An 18,264-nucleotide genomic window follows, 5' to 3' on the forward strand; every position below is an offset into this window, starting at 1 on the left:
AAAAACTGGAGTTATTGAATAAGACCTCTCATTGAGTTTCAGATGTTATGTTCCTCTGGAAATACATGCTAATTCAAAACCTGCTGTTCTGTCAACTTTCTAAGTTTGTAACAGCAATGTGTAAAATCTGCCCCTGATTTGGGGGTATTTGAATTCTCCATTATTTTTGGCTTTGTTCAGAATTATCACACTAAGAGATGGACTGGTATGCTAATAAATTGTTATTGTTCTTTAGTATATCAGATGTACATGGGCAGGATGGACAATTCCATAAATTAAGAGCATTTGAGCAGTTTCACACTAAGTGCATAGGCACTGTTTTAGGGAATGATTTTTATATTTTGAAAATGCTTCTCTGTGTCTGAAATGTAAATGGCATATTCAGAACTGCATTTCTGGGCAGCAGCACATTTGTGTGCTGTTTTACAGCTGTGATGGCTATGCATACCTGTGGGAATAGTTTTCAAAAGATTCATTATGAGGCTTAAAAACCTCAGCTTTGGCCAGCTAAGAACTTGGTTATATTCAACTGGACGTATAAGAGAATTTAAGTACCTTTATCTGCACTTTTTTTAAAAAAATACAGTATTTAATTTGATTTAAACTGTGTTGAAGGAATATTTAACTCAAGTGGCAGTTATTCTGCTCTTTAGTAACTTGAACTGAAGCTAGTGTGTTATTTGCTAGTAATTACAGGTGTGGGGGTAGCCACATTCTTTGATTTCCTGTCCTTGCCTTTTTAAGTGGTGCATTGTGAAATTTTTATTGCTTAAAAACCTCAGCTTTGGCCAGCTAAGAACTTGGTTATATTCAACTGGACGTATAAGAGAATTTAAGTACCTTTATCTGCACTTTTTTAAAAAAATACAGTATTTAATTTGATTTAAACTGTGTTGAAGGAATATTTAACTCAAGTGGCAGTTATTCTGCTCTTTAGTAACTTGAACTAATGCTAGTGTGTTACTTGCTAGTAATTACAGGTGTGGGGGGTAGCCACATTCTTTGATTTCCTGTCCTTGCCTTTTTAAGTGGTGCATTGTGAAATTTTTATTGCTTAAAAACCTCAGCTTTGGCCAGCTAAGAACTTGGTTATATTCAACTGGACGTATAAGAGAATTTAAGTACCTTTATCTGCACTTTTTTTAAAAAAAATACAGTATTTAATTTGATTTAAACTGTGTTGAAGGAATATTTAACTCAAGTGGACGTTATTCTGCTCTTTAGTAACTTGAACTGAAGCTAGTGTGTTATTTGCTAGTAATTACAGGTGTGGGGGTAGCCACATTCTTTGATTTCCTGTCCTTGCCTTTTTAAGTGGTGCATTGTGAAATTTTTATTGCTTAAAAACCTCAGCTTTGGCCAGCTAAGAACTTGGTTATATTCAACTGGACGTATAAGAGAATTTAAGTACCTTTATCTGTACTCTTTTTTAAAAAAATACAGTGTTTAATTTGATTTAAACTGTGTTGAAGGAATATTTAACTCAAGTGGCAGTTATTCTGCTCTTTAGTAACTTGAACTGAAGCTAGTGTGTTATTTGCTAGTAATTACAGGTGTGGGGGTAGCCACATTCTTTGATTTCCTGTCCTTGCCTTTTTAAGTGGTGCATTGTGAAATTTTTATTGCTTAAAAACCTCAGCTTTGGCCAGCTAAGAACTTGGTTATATTCAACTGGACGTATAAGAGAATTTAAGTACCTTTATCTGCACTTTTTAAAAAAAATACAGTATTTAATTTGATTTAAACTGTGTTGAAGGAATATTTAACTCAAGTGGCAGTTATTCTGCTCTTTAGTAACTTGAACTGAAGCTAGTGTGTTATTTGCTAGTAATTACAGGTGTGGGGTAGCCACATTCTTTGATTTCCTGTCCTTGCCTTTTTAAGTGGTGCATTGTGAAATTTTTATTGCTTAAAAACCTCAGCTTTGGCCAGCTAAGAACTTGGTTATATTCAACTGGACGTATAAGAGAATTTAAGTACCTTTATCTGCACTTTTTTTTAAAAAAATACAGTATTTAATTTGATTTAAACTGTGTTGAAGGAATATTTAACTCAAGTGGCAGTTATTCTGCTCTTCAGTTATTCCCACCCACCCTCCCTGTTTTTTTTTTTGGTGTTAATCTTAGTGGCCTTGAAACTGCCCGCCCCTCAGCCTGCCTCTGGGCCCATCTCATTTGCTCACTCAACTGAGTGCAGTGAGATCATATTCTGATTTCAGGCACTTCTACTGTGTACAAAGAGAGCATCTGGGAAACAGACAAAAAAAATTAAGCTTATTTCCTGCCTTTCCTGTTAAGTGGTATAAACTATTTGTAGGCTTCTGAGCCCCCAAGCCCTTCTGTGTTTGAGGGAAGCCTTCTAGCTTGTTTTTTTTTCTTATAACTAGCCAGTTTTCTAGTTTCAGCACTCAAATCTGTTTCTTTGATCTCAGCACTTGTTCAGATAAAAAAAAAAAAAAAATTATCTGCTTTTACTGTACTTGTGTTTCTACCTACTTCATTTTACTTTTGCATCATCTTAAAAATACTCAATTGTATTTATTACTGCTTGGTGTAACTCATTCTAAGCCTTTTGGTTTAAACACTTGGGCTTCGGACCAGTTGTTTTGCACTGAGAGGGTTTGTGGTCTGCACTGTTGTGGCAGAACAGGTAGCTTACATCCTTCTAGGTTGGGAACTGCTGATTGAGGGCTCAGTGTCTGTTATTCTAAAAGTGTATTAATTCTGGTTTAAGCACTTGGGCTTTCAGGCCAGTTATTTTACATTAAGAGGGTTCGTGGTCTGCACTCTTGTGGGAGGAGAGGCTGGACTCTGCCCTTCTGAGCTGGGAATTTCTGGTTAAAGGCTTATAGTGCATGCATATCTGAACTGCTTCTTACGAAGTTGGTGCGCCTTGTTTGCTGTGGCATAGACTGGATTTGGGCCTGCTGGATCTAGCTTTGTTAGTGTAACTTGAGCACTAATCCAGACATTCTCTAAAGTATTCAATTGTATTTATTACTGCTTGGTTGTAACTTGATTAAAGTGTAGCTATCATTCTAAGTCTTTTGGATTAAGCACTTGGGCTTCAGACCAGTTGTTTTACATTAGGAAGGTTTGTGGCAAGCACTGTGGTGGCAGGACAGGTAGCTTTCATCCTTCTAAGTTGGGAACTGCTGATTGAGAGCCCAGTGTCCAAGGGTATTAGTTCTGGTTTAGGCACTTGGGCTTCAGGCCAGTTATTTTACATTAAGAAGGTTCGTGGTCTGCACTCTTGTGGGAGAAGAGGCTGGACTCTGCCCTTCTGAGCTGGGAATTTCTGGTTAAAGGTTTATAGTGCCTGAATATTTGAACTGTATCTTACTGAAATTGGTACACCTTGTTTGCTCTAGCATAGACTAGATCCAGGCCTGCTGAATCTAGCTTTGTTTATATGCTTGTTGTTTGTTTGCTTGTTATTTCCCTGGAAGCTAATTCCACCTAATAAGCGGTTTCTCAGCGCTTCTGTGGATCACTAGTGATATCTGCATTGCTTACTGTACTAGTTCCTTGTTTCACTTGAAAGAAAGTTACTGTTTGTCGTTTTTGCATTTAGTTACTTGTACCACATTGCACTCAAGTTACCTGGCACTTGCTCACTAAAGCAATTATATAAGTCAGCACAAAAATTAAAAGCACTACACCCTCACTCCCCACTGGCCCTTGTTTTCAATTATTAAGGAATTCCCAATATTATTCTAGCATGTCCAAAGGTCAGTTGTCAATCTCCTCTCCGGTCCAGCTGGTGAATCTGGGAATCTTGAGGCAATGTTATAACTGCCTCATGTACACAGACAACCCTCTCCTCCTCCCACATAACACAAATACTTGAGAGATGCAGCTATTTAGCCAAACTGGAGGCTGAGCTCTCTCAACTCAGGACTGGCAAGACCAGACAGGAGGAGAAGGCAACTACACACCACAAAACCAGCCTCACATAATGCTACCACACCACTGAATCAAACACATAAACACACAAAGACATACTGGAGGCTCTGAGTAAAATTTACCTAAACAGCAGAGGCCTCCAAAGCAGACACCCAAACAACTGCTACCTCAAGACACCCCACAAGCAACACATAAACCCCAAAAGCAGTGTGCAAAGCAGTCACAGCCCTTAAGGCCAAATACAACACCAAACATACTTGTCATAGGTGACTCCATAGTCAGACACACTGACGTCCCACTCACCAGGCTGAACAAGGAGAGGGTCACAGTAAGCTGCCTATCGGGCGCTAGAATCCGCCACATAACACAAGCACTCTGGTCACTCCACGGCAAGTACAAATATGACACAGTCATTGTCCATGCTGGTGTGAATGACCTGAGACGCACCTCCCTGGACTACATGAAAAGAGACAGAGGAGCTCTCTGATTATGTAGCCCAGGCAGGTATGACCCTGACCCTGAGCAGTATCCTTCCTTCACCAAGAATGATGCCACAATATAGAGACAAGATGATCAGCTTTAACAATTGGCTTAATGTCTGGTGTCATTCAAAGGGATCCAGTGTCTGTCTGCCTGGGATGACATGCTTGACAAGCCACGCTGCTTCACAAGGGACGGCTTGCACCTGGCACCCCTGGGATTCCGGATATTGGCTAAGGCTCTTGCCACCCCGATAGTGCCTTTTTAGGCAAGGCTCAAATTCTAAACCTACCACCCTAGAAAACATAAATGGGAAGAAACTGAGGGTAATGCTGCTCAATGCCAGAAGTCTAAATCTCAAAATGCACGCACTCGAGGCCCTTCTCAGTATGGAGAACATCGATGTCTGTGCTGTAACTGAAACCTGGTTCAAGGCTCCTGAGAGCACCCGGCACTATTAGGTTTTACCTCATATCATGCGTTCCGCCCCAAAACCTGGACCACACCACAAAAGGAGGGGTGTATCCATATTCATAAAGGATACCCACACCTCCAGGTTGGTGGCAACGCACGGCTTCGGAAACCATCCAGGTGCAACTAACCATAGGCAAAACTGCTCTACAAATTGTAGCATGCTACAGGCCACCCTCTCAAACTCAGGAAGCCCACACAGCCTTCCTGAAGACACTGGAGGGTATAAATGTATCTCCAAACACCATCATATTGGGTGACTTCAACTACCCGAATATAGACTGGGAACATTACTCAAGCCCTAACTTTCTAGCCCAACGGTTCCTGGAGTTCATAAATTCAAATGCCATGGAACAGCTAGTTACTGTTCCCATGAGAGGAGAAAATATACTAGATCTCATTATTACAAACATGGGGACAAAATGCTCCACACCGGAAGTATATCCCTCATTGGTGAGATCTGATCATAAACTAATCTCACTGGAAATCCACATCCTGCCCCCACCCCAAACAAAAAAGACCACAGTGAAGAACTTCTCTAAAGCAAACTTCACACTACTCAAGACTGGTGTGGTATCCTTCAAGGCCCCTGAGCCAGTGGAAACCACAACCCAAGCTGCGGAAGCCCTTACAAATGCCTTCTATGAACACCTCCAGGACTGCATGGATCAGGCAATCCCAAATAAAACCAAGACTCTTTCCACAAAGGGCAAACGTCCAGTCTGGTGGACCCCAGCCATTAACAAACTTTACAATAAGAGGAGAAAGCTATTCCATGATAGAACAAAATCCATAAAAGGGAAGTCACCCCTGATCATTATTAGTAAAAAAATATGAGCACTCATAAAATCAACTAAGGACAATTTTGAGAGAAAAATTGCCATGGATTCAAAGGACAATCATAAGGCCTTTTTCAGCTATGTTAGGAACCTGGGTGGAAACTCCCAGATATGCTCAGAATTAGTCCAAAATGATACAAAAATCACTGAACCCACAGACATTGCCAACATACTGGCAGACAGGTTCAGTGCAAACTTCACCCCCCTCTCCCCCCCTAAAGGAGAGATAACTATCCCAGCAGAGTGTAGCCTCCCAGACACCTCAAATGCGCAGGTGAAAGCTGCTCTCTCTAAAGCTAAAAACACAGCATCAATGGGACCGGATGGTGTCCCCGGCTGTGTGCTACACGAGCTAAATTAGGAATTAAACCCACACATAAGGCAGCTGTTTAATCTCAGCCTTACCACAGGATACGTGCCCAAGGAGTGGCGTACGGCAACTGTGGTCCCACTCCACAAAGGCGGTGCCTCTACGGACCCTGGTAATTACCGCCCCATAAGCTTAACAAGTCTAGTCTGCAAAGCTATGGAGAAGATCATAATGGAGCTCATAAACAAAGATATAGGGGACTTGCAGACATTGGACCCGACCCAGTTTGGCTTCAAGGGCAGATCATGCCTTTTGAACTTGGTCGACTTCTTCGAAACAGTCACCAAGGCCATTGATGAGGGAAAGGCAGTCCATACAGCCTACCTTGACCTTGCAAAGGCCTTCGACACAATACCCCACTCAGGTATTGTAGAAAAACTTACCAGCTTAAATGTAAACCCATATGTCACAAGATGGGTTGCAAACTGGCTTAAGGACAGAACCCACAGGGTTAGAGTTGCTGGCGCTATGTCAGACTCCAAGCCAGTCACAAGTGGTGTCCCACAGGGCTCGGTCCTTGGCCCCCTATTGTTCGGCATCTACTTCTCAGAAGTACAGGCCAACATGGGAGGACTTTGGCTGACAAAGTTTGCAGACGACTGCAAACTGGGCCATAGTGGAAAGTGCATCGGACACGGATATCCTTCAGAAGGGACTCACGGAAACAGATAGCTGGTGCCAGAGCCATGGCCTGAAGTTAAACGCCAAAAATGTATAGTCATACCCTTCGGGAAAAACAAGGTAACCCCAAGCTACCATATAGGTGGCAATCCACTAAGCACAGAAGAGGTTATCAGGGACCTGGGGACCCAGGTTGACAGTGGCCTTTCTTTTGACACTCAAGTTGCTAAAGTGGTTAGAAAGACCTTCTACATTGCCCACCTGATCATGAAGGGATTCACATCCAGATCTAGTGAGGTCATTGTTCCCCTGTACTCTTCACTTATCAGACCAATGATCGAGTACAATGCCCCATTCGGGATGTATCTCACCCGACATCTGCAGCAATTGGAGAGACCCCAAAAGTTCCTCACCAAAAGGATAAAGGGACTCCAAAATCTGTCATATGCTGCCAGATTGAAGAAACTCCAGCTCTATTCAGTTGCATACCATCTGCTCAGAGGTGACATGTGCCTGACATACAAGGCCATGTCCAACCCGGAATTAATGGACATGCTCCACCTCAAAAAAATCCAAATCCACCAAAACCACTAGAACAAGTGACTTAAACCTTAGCATGGATATAAATAGGACGTGCTGGAGGGATAGATTTATCACTCAGAGACTCCCTATGCTGTGGAATAAAATCCCGATCCATGTGAGGCAGAGCACCTCGCTGGCTCTGTTCAAGAGAAATCTTGACCTGTGGATGGGAGATCGTAGGTTTATCCCGGGAATCATCTCTGTGTCACTGCTGGACAGAGGCACAACAAACTAATGGGCACAGTATTTTTTCATATAAGGGGTGGCGTAAGCCACAAAAATTTGGGCTAGGCTTATAAAAGCCTTAGGGCAGATAGCCTAGTATAACCCCTATGAACCTATGAAAAGCAGAAGATAGAATTACACATGGATTACCTTCTAGTGTTTATGCTTTTTTGCCTGTTAAACATTTAATTACATGACACAGAATTACAGTGTGCATTCCGTGTCTATCACAGCAAATTACCGTTCTTAATTGCCGCCCTCTGGCATGTCAATCACGGCGGCTACGCCCATTCCTGCATGAACTAACTGGTGGGTTAATACACTTCAATATCGCCGAGAGATGTAGTTACTTGTTCGAATTTTAGTATTTCGAGACCACAAAGTCGAAAGTGCAGTTATGCAAAACTGCATATTATACAACGACCCCCCCCCCCATTAATATTCCAAAACGTGCACGCTGATTGGTCAGTGTGCACGTTGTAAATCAGACTTATACTAATGGAAAAAGGTCCAGTCGCCTGGACGTTTTCCATTAGTATAAGTCTTTTTTTACAGCAACAGAGAGCGCAAGATCTCTGTTGCTTTTTTAGACACTGTCTTGCAATGTTAAAGGAGTTTAACATAGAGAGACAACTTTAAAAAAAAGTAACTGAGATCTTCCTTTCTCCGTTGCTTTTTATAAACCTGTCTCGCTATGTTAAACTCCTTTAACATAGCGAGACACTTTGCAAAAAGCAAAGGAGATCTTGCTTTCAACGTTGCTTCCACCCACAGCTCTGATGTACTGCGTAAGCATACGTATGCGCAGTACATCAGAACTGCCGCAGAATACCAGACAGCTGTTGAAGGGCAGCAAGGAAGCATTATACAATGCCATTATTTAAGAAAAGTAAGTATTTTATTTCTTAAATAATGTCATTGTGTAATAGCAATAACCCACTTCTGGATGTGGGTAATGCTGGATTTACCCATGGTTGTCTTTGTTTGGCCAGTTGGGCTTCGCCCTCGTGACCAAACCACACCAACTGTAGGTAAATCCAGCATTACCCACACCCAGGCATGGGTTATTGCTATAATATCAAATGCAGAAATGTCAAATCTGCCGCTGTGCTGTCGTGTTTGTGATGTGCACTGCGGTTTGTGGATTTAGCTGAGGATTCAGGTAAGTGGTGTTCTTGTAGGGGTATTGAGTAGGGATTTTAGTGTGTGTGAGTGTGTGTAGTGGTGGGTTTTATGTGTTTGTGTGTTTAGTGTGACCTCAGAGTTGATATAGATATATATATATATATATATATATATATATATATATATATGTATATATATATATATATATATATATATATATATATATATATATATATATATATATATATATATCTATACGTAGGGGGGTGCAGGGGGGTTTGCCCCCCTGCTTATAGGTAGGGTAGGTGTGTTTGTTTGTTGTGTTGTGTTTGTGTGTGTTGTTTTGTTTGTTGTAGTGTCTTTAGGTAGGTGTAAGTGTGCTTGTTTGTGTGGTGGTGCGTGTATGTGAATGATCGCGATTTTGAATTTCGTGGTTGTGGGTGTTTTATGTTGGGCTATCGACTTTATAGTCTCAAGATACTAAAATTCGGTATTTTAATATTTCAAGATTATAAAGTGAATCCATAGATATATATATATATATATATATATATATATATATATATACACACACACACACACACACACACACACACACACACACACACACACACACACACATATATGCAATAGGCAATGTCAAACAATGACACTAAAAATACAAGAGTCATACTGTAAAATATAACAGATAAGTGATATGGTTAAAATTCGACAAATTGTATCATTTTTAGAAACTGATAAAATTATTTAAACCTGCAGTCCTCAGTCAAGACAAGTACTTCAAATGTGTTAGTTTAATGCAGGTACATCACTGCAGTTTGAGATTAAGTACTAGTCTCAAGAAAAGTGAAAACTGGAAGTAAAGCAAGATAAATCCTTCAAATGCCATGATGCAGGACAAGGTAATAGGCTTGATCAGTTAAGGAGTATAAAAAGTTGCAATGGCCAGAAAAGGTTTAATTGAAGAAAAATGAGCTCCAAGACATGAAATTTAAATCGGAGGAAACAGTGTCAACGGGACCACCAGCAACTCAACAGTCAGGGGGTCAATGAGCTCAAAGGAGCTTTAGCAGCTTTAATACTCGTGAACAACTGTGACCTAAAAGTACTCCGAACAGGAAGCAAGAGCCACAAAAAGGGAAAACAGTTTTGGTTCCAATGATCAAAACTCCCAGGGAGTAGCAGTCGCTACATGTTGTAGAGTCAATGAACAGCCAGATAAAGTACAGTTTTGTACCTACCATAAATGTAGATGTTCGAGTGCTAATACAGCTGCAGTCATAACAGATGGGTTTTCCTGCCGTCATGCGGGTCCTCGATCGGCCGAATTCCAAAGTCTAGGTCTGGTGTCGGATGTCGTCGCTTCTTCCCTGAAGTCAGTGCGACAGGGGTATAAAAGAACCAGCCAACGCCATTTTCTTCAGTTTTTCTTGCCCCAGATGTCAGGTGCCCCCCGAAGGAAGGCAAAACATAAATTTATGTAATAATGCAATGCAATAAAATCAAAAAACAGTAGTTGCAAGCAAATACACCATAAAAGAATATCCCAATCATGTTGTATGAGGAGGTGTTAGCCATTAGGCCTGTCCCAAGAGGGGAAGGAGGGAGGGAAACCTGGACTGCAGCTGTATTAGCACTCGAACATCTACATTTATGGTAGGTACAAAACTGTACTATGTTCATCGTGCATACAACTGCAGTCATAACAGATGGGTAGAATCCCAAAGCTAAAAAAGGGGTAGTAGGCACTAAGTGGAACTAGGAGGAGCCAGGATGCCCTGCAAGACTGCAGTGGCAAAGCCCGCTCTAGATTTGGAGTATAATGGTAGGTGATAGTGCTTGGAGAAAGTATGTACAGAACTCCAAGTGGCTGCTTCCAAAATATCTTTGGTAGGAACCCCCCTGAGGAAAGCTGCAGAGGTAGCTGTGGCCCTTATGGAGTGAGATCTGATGCCTGTAGGTACAGTTTTACCATGGAAAGAGTAAAAAAAGCGAATGCAGTGGGCTATCCATTTTGAGATTGTCTGTTTGGAAATAGGCTTCCCTTGAGCACCTGTAGCATAGGACACAAAGAGTTGCTCTGATTTTCTGAAAGGCTTTGTTCTGTCCAAATAATAACTGAGCTGTCTGTGAATGTCCAAGGAATGTAGTAGTCTCTCCCCTTTGTTTTGTGGATTAGGGTAAAAAGTAGGTAAATGGATAGCCTGATTCAAGGCTACCCTGGATACTACCTTTGGCATAAAAGAAGGGTTGGTTCGTAAGGAAACTCTGTCCTGATGGAAAATGATGAAAGGCTGCATAGCCATGAGGGCTTGTAGTTCAGAAACCCTGCGTGCTGAGGTGATAGCCAGAAGGAAGGCTGTTTTCCATGACAAATATTGCAGTTCTGTTGAAGCAGCTGGCTCAAAAGGAGGCAGGGTCAGTTTTTCTAGAATGAAATTGAGGTCCCAAGCAGGTACTGGTTGCTTCCTTGGGGGTTTTATATTCTTAGCCCCTCTGAGGAACTGTCTTAAGAGAGGGTGAGAGAATAAAGGAGGATCAGTGTTGTATTCTGCAGAAATGGCTGAGGCATGGATTTTGATGGAGGAGAATGAAAGTCCACTGTTTAGCATCTCAGCTAGGTACTGTAATATTTGAGGTAAATTCAGTATTTCAGGATTCTGACACTTTTTCAGATTCCAGGCACAAAACCGTTTCCATTTTGCGGAGTAGGCTTTTCTAGTAGAAGGCCTTCTGGCCTCCAAAATGACATCCTGCACCTCCTTGGAGAGTAGGGTCTGTTGTGAATTTAAGGAATCCTCCATGCGGCTAGATTGAGTGTTTTCAGCTGACTGTAAAGAGTTTTGAAGTTGTGCTGAGTCAGTAGAAGAGGCATTAGAGGAAGGATCCATGGTGGGGAATGCGTCAGGCCCCTCAGGAGTGGGTACCAGTGTTGTCTTGGCCAGTCTGGAGCAATGAGAATCATCTTTGGTCTGTCTGCTCTGGCTTTTAATAGAACTTTGGGCAGCAGAGGAAGAGGTGGAAAGGCATAAACCGTCATTGTTGTCCAACTGAAAGAGAGTGCGTCCACTTTCCAGGCCTGTGGATGAAAGGTCCTTGAGCAGAATTTTGTCAATTGGTAATTTTTGTGGGTGGCAAAGAGATCTATGTCTGGCCTTCCCCATGCTTGAATTATCTTTGTAAAAACTTGAGGATGCAACTTCCATTTGTGTGGATCTGTCATATTTCTGCTTAGGTTGTCTGCCAGTGTGTTTTCCGATTTGTAATTTCAGAGCCATGCTCCAAAGAGACATGGCTAGCCTGCATAGGGGGTATGAATGGGTTCCTCCCTGTTTGTTTATGTACCACATCACTGTGGTATTGTCTGTCCTTATCAATAGCTGGCCTGGATGCAGTAGGTCTTTGAAAGCCATAATAGCATTTATTACTGTTAGCATTTCCTTTTGATTGATGTGTAGGTGCTTTTCTTTTTGGGACCATTTGCCCTGAATGCACTGATCTGTCATGTGCGCCCCCCAGGAGTAGTCTGAGGCGTCTGTTGTGATGACTTGATTTGCTTGAGGCTTGCAGAATGGGAGACCTATGTTTCTTTGGCATGCTTGAGCCCACCACAGAAATTCCTTTTGAAGACATGGAATCAGTGGTATAATTGTTTCCAAACTGTGGCTGTGTTGAGACCATAAGTTTTTTAGGTACCACTGAAGTTTCTTCATATGCAGCTTTGCACATGGGATTAGTAGGATGCAAGATGCCATGAACCCCAGAGCCTGCAGGATTTTCCTTGCAGTCAGCCTGGTGAAGGTTGCCAGTTTTCTGAAGTAGTGAATTAGTTGCCCTTGTTTCTCTGGCGTGAGGTAGGCCATCTGGGTATTTGTATCCAAGCTGGCACCCAGGAAAATTATTGTTTGAGAGGGTATTAGTCTTGATTTCTTTTTGTTGACTGTGTATCCCAGAGAATTCAACAACATTATTACAAATGCCAGGTGTTTCAGAAGTATGTGTTTGCTGTCCGCTTGGATCAGGCAGTCGTCCAAATATGGGTATATTTGTATCCCTTGAAGTCTGCAGAAGGCAATTACTGATGCCAGGCATTTCGTGAACACTCTGGGCACAGTAGATAAGCCAAAGGGCAAAGCAGAGAATTGATAATGGGTTGAACCTGTAAGAAATCTGAGGTATCTTCTGCAATCTTGTCTGATTGGGATATGCAGGTATGCCTCCTTGAGGTCCAATGTTACCAGCCAAGACTCCTTGCCCAGCATGGGAAGAAGCTGCTGTAATGTGAGCATCTTGAATTTTGGTACGAGTAAATATGTGTTTAGGATGGATAGGTCCAAAATAGGTCTCCAATCTTTGCCCTTCCTTGGTACCAGGAATAGTCTGGACTAAAAACCTTGACCCTGTTCTTGTGCAGGTACCTCTTGAATAGCTTTCATGTCCATGAGATCTGAAATTTGTTTTTGTGCCTCTGCCCTTTGATTGTGTGGCAGGTTTGGCATGCCTCCCATTTTTGGAAGGGTGTGAAAGTGGAATCTGTAGCCTCTGTCTATAATGTCCAGGATCCATTTGTCTTTTGTGACAATATGCCAATTTTTCGAAAATAACGCCAGTTTTCGGCCTAAAGGTGCTGCCAATTGAGCCTTGCTTGGCATGCAAAGGGGAAAGTCATTGGTTCTGTTTTCTGAATGGCTGTGAACTATCCTCACCACCTCTTGGTGTAGGTGCTTGCCATTGTCTGCCTCTAAATGATCCTTGAGATTGCCCTCTACCCCTTGGGCACCTGTATCTACCTCTTTGAGGTCTGTCCGTGGCTGGAAAGGACCAATTTTTTGAAGGCTAATTTCTACTGAAACGTGGAGGTTGTATCTGTAGGAAATCTTTCACTGTTTGCATTGATTTTGCCTTTTCCTCCATTTTCTTTAATACTTCCTCAGCTTTAACACCAAACAATACATCTTTTTGAAGAGGTGCATCCAGTAGTTTAGCTTTGACATGATCTGGTAAGGTTTGCTCTTTGAGCCAAGCATGTCTACGTATGACTGATCCTGTAACAGCAGCTCTACATGAGGCCTCTAAAGCATCAAAACCACATTGCAAGGTATGTTTACCCACTTGATCTGCACTATGCAACAAATCCTGCAACTCCTTCAAGTCTGGTTGTTCAGGTTGTGACATTTTACTTTTCAACTGAGATAACAAAATCTGTTGATACTTTAACATATGGAACTGACAGTTTAATGCCCTCATGGTTAAGGTGGCCGAGGTGTATACCTTTTTCCCCCACCTTTCTAAAGCTCTGGAATCTCTCTCTGAAGGTAATGGATTTTTGGCAGTGGAGGCCTTAATTCCCTTGGAACCCTGTGAAATGGTTTCTGGGTCAGCCGCATGGCTTTTGTATAGGAATTGGTGTGAATCAGGAACCCGGTAATACCTGTCAGGCTTGACTGGAGCTGGAGGTAAAGAATCTGGGTTAAGGCTGGCCTCTGAATACACATCATCTAGTATGTCCAAGACAGGAGGGATAGCCAGAGGCCTATGCTGAGGGAGCAAGAGGAAATCCCTGAGCCTTTTCTTGGAGTCTGAGTAATCTTGGCCTTCCCAGTGGAAGTGTTCCCTCAAGGTATGCAAGGTTTCCCCAAAAGAGTAGTCCTCAGGGGGGAGACAGAGGGAATGGACTCCTCTGCATCAGAATCTTCAAAAGGGGAGTATGAATGTTCCTGGTCTTCAGAATGTTCTGAAGTAAAGGAGGCCTGGTCCGAGGAAGGGTATTCTTCCTCCACTCTGGGCCTTTTGTCCGAGGGGGGTTGGGAACCCCTGATAAGAGTAATCAAATCGTCAGCCATTTTGAGCATCTGCTTTTTAGGCATGGGGCCTTGAGAGGGGCCCTGTGGAGCTTGTCTTTTAGAATGCATGGCTGCTTTAGATTTAGTGAAAGCCTTAATGGAAAAAGAAGAAGAAGGCCTGAAGACACTTTGAGAGATGGCAGGCCTGTCTAAACTCTGAGTTTCCCCGCCAAGAGTGGCTTCGGTGTCTGTAGTCGGGGTGTGGGCCGAAAAGCCTGCGACCTCGGGCACAGAAGACACCGCTAATGAAGTGTCATCGGTAGTCAGGGGCTGCGTAGGCGCCTCACTAAGAACCGGAGCACCAGTAGTTGGCTTTAGCGTGGTGTCGGTAGAAGTCGCGGACCTCGTATGTCGGTCCTTATCTTTGCGTCTTTTACTCAAAACTGGAGTCGGATTATCCGACGACATAATGTAATTAAACTTTTTGCCAAAATAGTGTTGGGCGAACTCCGCCCGACGCTTAATAGTGCGTCTGTTGAATGTAGCACAAAAACGACAGGCCGAAACGTCGTGGTCTGGGCCTAAGCAAGGAATGCAGAGGGAATGGAAATCCTTATGTGGTATTTGCTTCCCACATGAAATGCAATTATTAACTTTGTCTGACATCGGTCTGAGGCAAGAAAAGCTTCCCCAACGGGGTACTTAGCTTTCAAGAAGACTTCAGTTGAATAATATTCGTAATCTCAGGAGCTGGCCGACCGGCACTTGCGAACTGCTTCTGCTTCGGGCACCGTGCGGCAAGAAAGACTGGGGAAAATGGCGTCGGCTGGTTCTTTTATACCCCTGTCGCACTGACGTCAGGGAAGAAGCGACGACATCCGACGCCAGACCTAGACTTTGGAATTCAGCCGACCGAGGACCCGCCTGACGGCAGGAAAACCCATCTGTTATGACTGCAGCTATATGCATGATGAACATCTAAATGAGATGAAGTTGAGGATACCCTAGAGTCAGCAGGACTCCCTGAGAGGACCCCTCGAAAGAAAGTTCATACTGGCTGGGAGTTCAGCATGTGTCTTGGAATGGAAAGTAGCCAAAATAAAAGCAGTGGAACCACAATGACACCAGATAAGCTGTCAGGCAAACAACAAGTAATCCAAGAATACAGCTTGTAGTACAAGTATGAATACCTAAAGAAGACTGAAGCAACTGGAATATACAGAAAATGAATGCTAGTAAAATAATCACCACATGCACAAGCACACTTCCATTTTCATATTTCAGTAACACATTTCTTTAGCTTACATGCCCCTGTTAGATATCAGACTGCTCTTGCCACAACTGCTTGAGCTTTGTTGTTCAAGGGAGTAGATGCCCATCTCCTGCTGCTTCTGACATTATTCCATATAGGAGTGATTCAATGAACAAAATGTTTATTTTTTTTTCATTGAGCTTCCTAATTACATTTTTGTTTGCATGATATTGATCACTCTTACTGTGAAGTGTACTAATCTCAGACTGAGAATAGTAAGGTAAGGGGGGGGGGGCAGCTTGTCTCCAATACCTTTGTGGTGATTATTTTTGTGCTATGTTTGCTTGTAGCTGTACAGGCTTGAATACTTGTGTTACAAGTGTCTGTGTGCTCCTGTGCACTAAAGCTGTCAGTTACAAGGTAGGGAACTGTGATCTGAGGTCAGTAGTTTCAACAACTTATACTGGATCCTATCTCAGCAGTGCTGTACCTGGCATCTGTCTCTCTACACTATTCATGTACTGGTTTGACCATTGTTTCCTATATTTTTTCTATGAGGATTAAGTATTTCTGAAATTATAAATCTGGCATGCATAAATTCTTGATTAGTAACAAAAACAAAAGGTAAAACTAAAGAGTTGTATCGAAAAAGTAACACATTTCAAATAAATAAACTTGATCAGCATTCAGTAAATCTAGTTAATGTTGCCCTTAATACTTACTGTTAGGTCCTCCAGACATGAGTTCTGATATTCCAGGAGCAGACATTAATGGACTGAACACCAGTGCAGGTACGAGGCATTTGCAATGAAGACACATGAAACGGATATGCTGCAAGTTCAGATGTTACTCTCAAGTGTCTCCAGGCATTACAGGTCACTTAACTTCTACATCAACTAATTCTGCTGCGGAAAAGGTATACTACACTGAGCTTTTCAGGTCTGAAAACTAAAGTAGTCAAGGCAAAGTGGCCTGATACTTACTTCAAGCTAGTGTTTGGGTCCTTTTAGGTTCATAGGTTCATAGGTTCATACTAGGCTATCTGCCCAAGGGCATTTATAAGCCTAGCCCATAGTTATTTGGCTTTCGCCACCCCTTTAGTTTGAATAAAACTATGCCTATTATTTTGCTGTGCCTCTGTCAAGCAGTGACACTGAAGTAATCCCTGGGGTATATCTGCGATCCCCCATCCATTGGTCAAGATTCCTCTTGAACAAGGCCAGCGAGGTGCTCTGCCTCACATGTACCGGGATTTTGTTCCACAGCATAGGGAGTCTCTGGGTGATGAATCTGTCCCTCCAGCACGTTCTATTAATAACCGTGTCAAGGTTTAAGTCTCCCGCCCTTGTGGTTCTGAGGGATCTAGATTTTTGAGGTGAAGCATATTCATCAAATCAGGGTTTGACATGGCCTTATATGTCAGGCACAGGTCACCTCTGAGCAAGCGGTATGAGACTGAATAGAGCTGGAGTTCTTTCAGTCGGGCAGCATAAGACATATTTTTGAGACCCTTTATCCTTTTGGTGAGGAACTTTTGGGGCCTTTCCAGCTGCTGCAGGTGTCGGGTCAGATACATTCCGAATGGGGCATTGTACTCAATCACAGGTCTAATGAGTGATGAGTACAGGGGGATGATGACCTCCCTTGATCTAGATGTGAATCCCTTCATGATCAGGTGGGCAATGTAGAAGGTTTTCCTAACCACTTTAGCAACATGAGTGTCAAACGAAAGGCTACTGTCAACCTGGGTCCCCAGATCCCTGATGACTTCTTCTGTGCTCAGTGGATTGCCACCTATATGGTAGCTAGGGGTAACCTTGTCTTTCCCGAAGGGTATGACTATGCATTTCTTGGCATTTAACTTTAGGCCATGGCTCTGGCACCAGTTATCCATTTCTGTGAGGCCCTTCTGAAGGATATCTGTGTCAGATGTGTTTTCGACTATGGCCCAGTTTGCAGTCATCTGCAAACTTTGTCAGCCATAACCCTCCTGTGTTTGCTTGTACTTCAGAAAAGTAGATGCCGAACAAGAGTGGACCCAGGACTGAGCCCTGTGGGACACCACTTGTGACAGGCTTTGAGTCTGACATGGCTCCAGCAACTCTGACCCTGTGGGTTCTGTCACTTAGCCAGTTTGCAACCCATCTTGTGATGTATGGGCTTACATTCAAGCTGATGAGTTTTTCGATGATACCTGAGTGGGGTATTGTGTCGAAGACCTTTGCCAGGTCAAGGTAGGCTGTATGGACTGCCTTTCCCTCATCAATGGCCTTGGTGACTGTCTCGAAAAAGTCAACCAAGTTTAAAAGGCATGATCTGCCTTTGACAAAGCCAAACTGGGTTGGATCCAAAGTCTGCAAGTTTCCTATGTCTTTATTTATGAGTTCCATTATGATCCTCTCCATGGCTTTGCAGATAAGGCTTGTCAAGCTAATAGGAGGGTAATTTCCAGGGTCGGTGGAGGCACCGCCCTTGTGAAGTGGGACCACAGTCGCCGTGCGCCACTCCTTGGGTACGTATCCTGAGGTGAGGCTAAGATTAACAGCTGTCCTAACTGTGGGTTTAATTCCTCATTGAGTTCGTGGAGCACACAGCCGGGGACACCCAGGGG

Source organism: Protopterus annectens, chromosome 13.part0 (assembly GCF_019279795.1).
Source record: "Protopterus annectens isolate FY-2018-M chromosome 13.part0, PAN1.0, whole genome shotgun sequence".
NCBI classification, from domain to species: Eukaryota; Metazoa; Chordata; order Ceratodontiformes; family Protopteridae; genus Protopterus; species Protopterus annectens.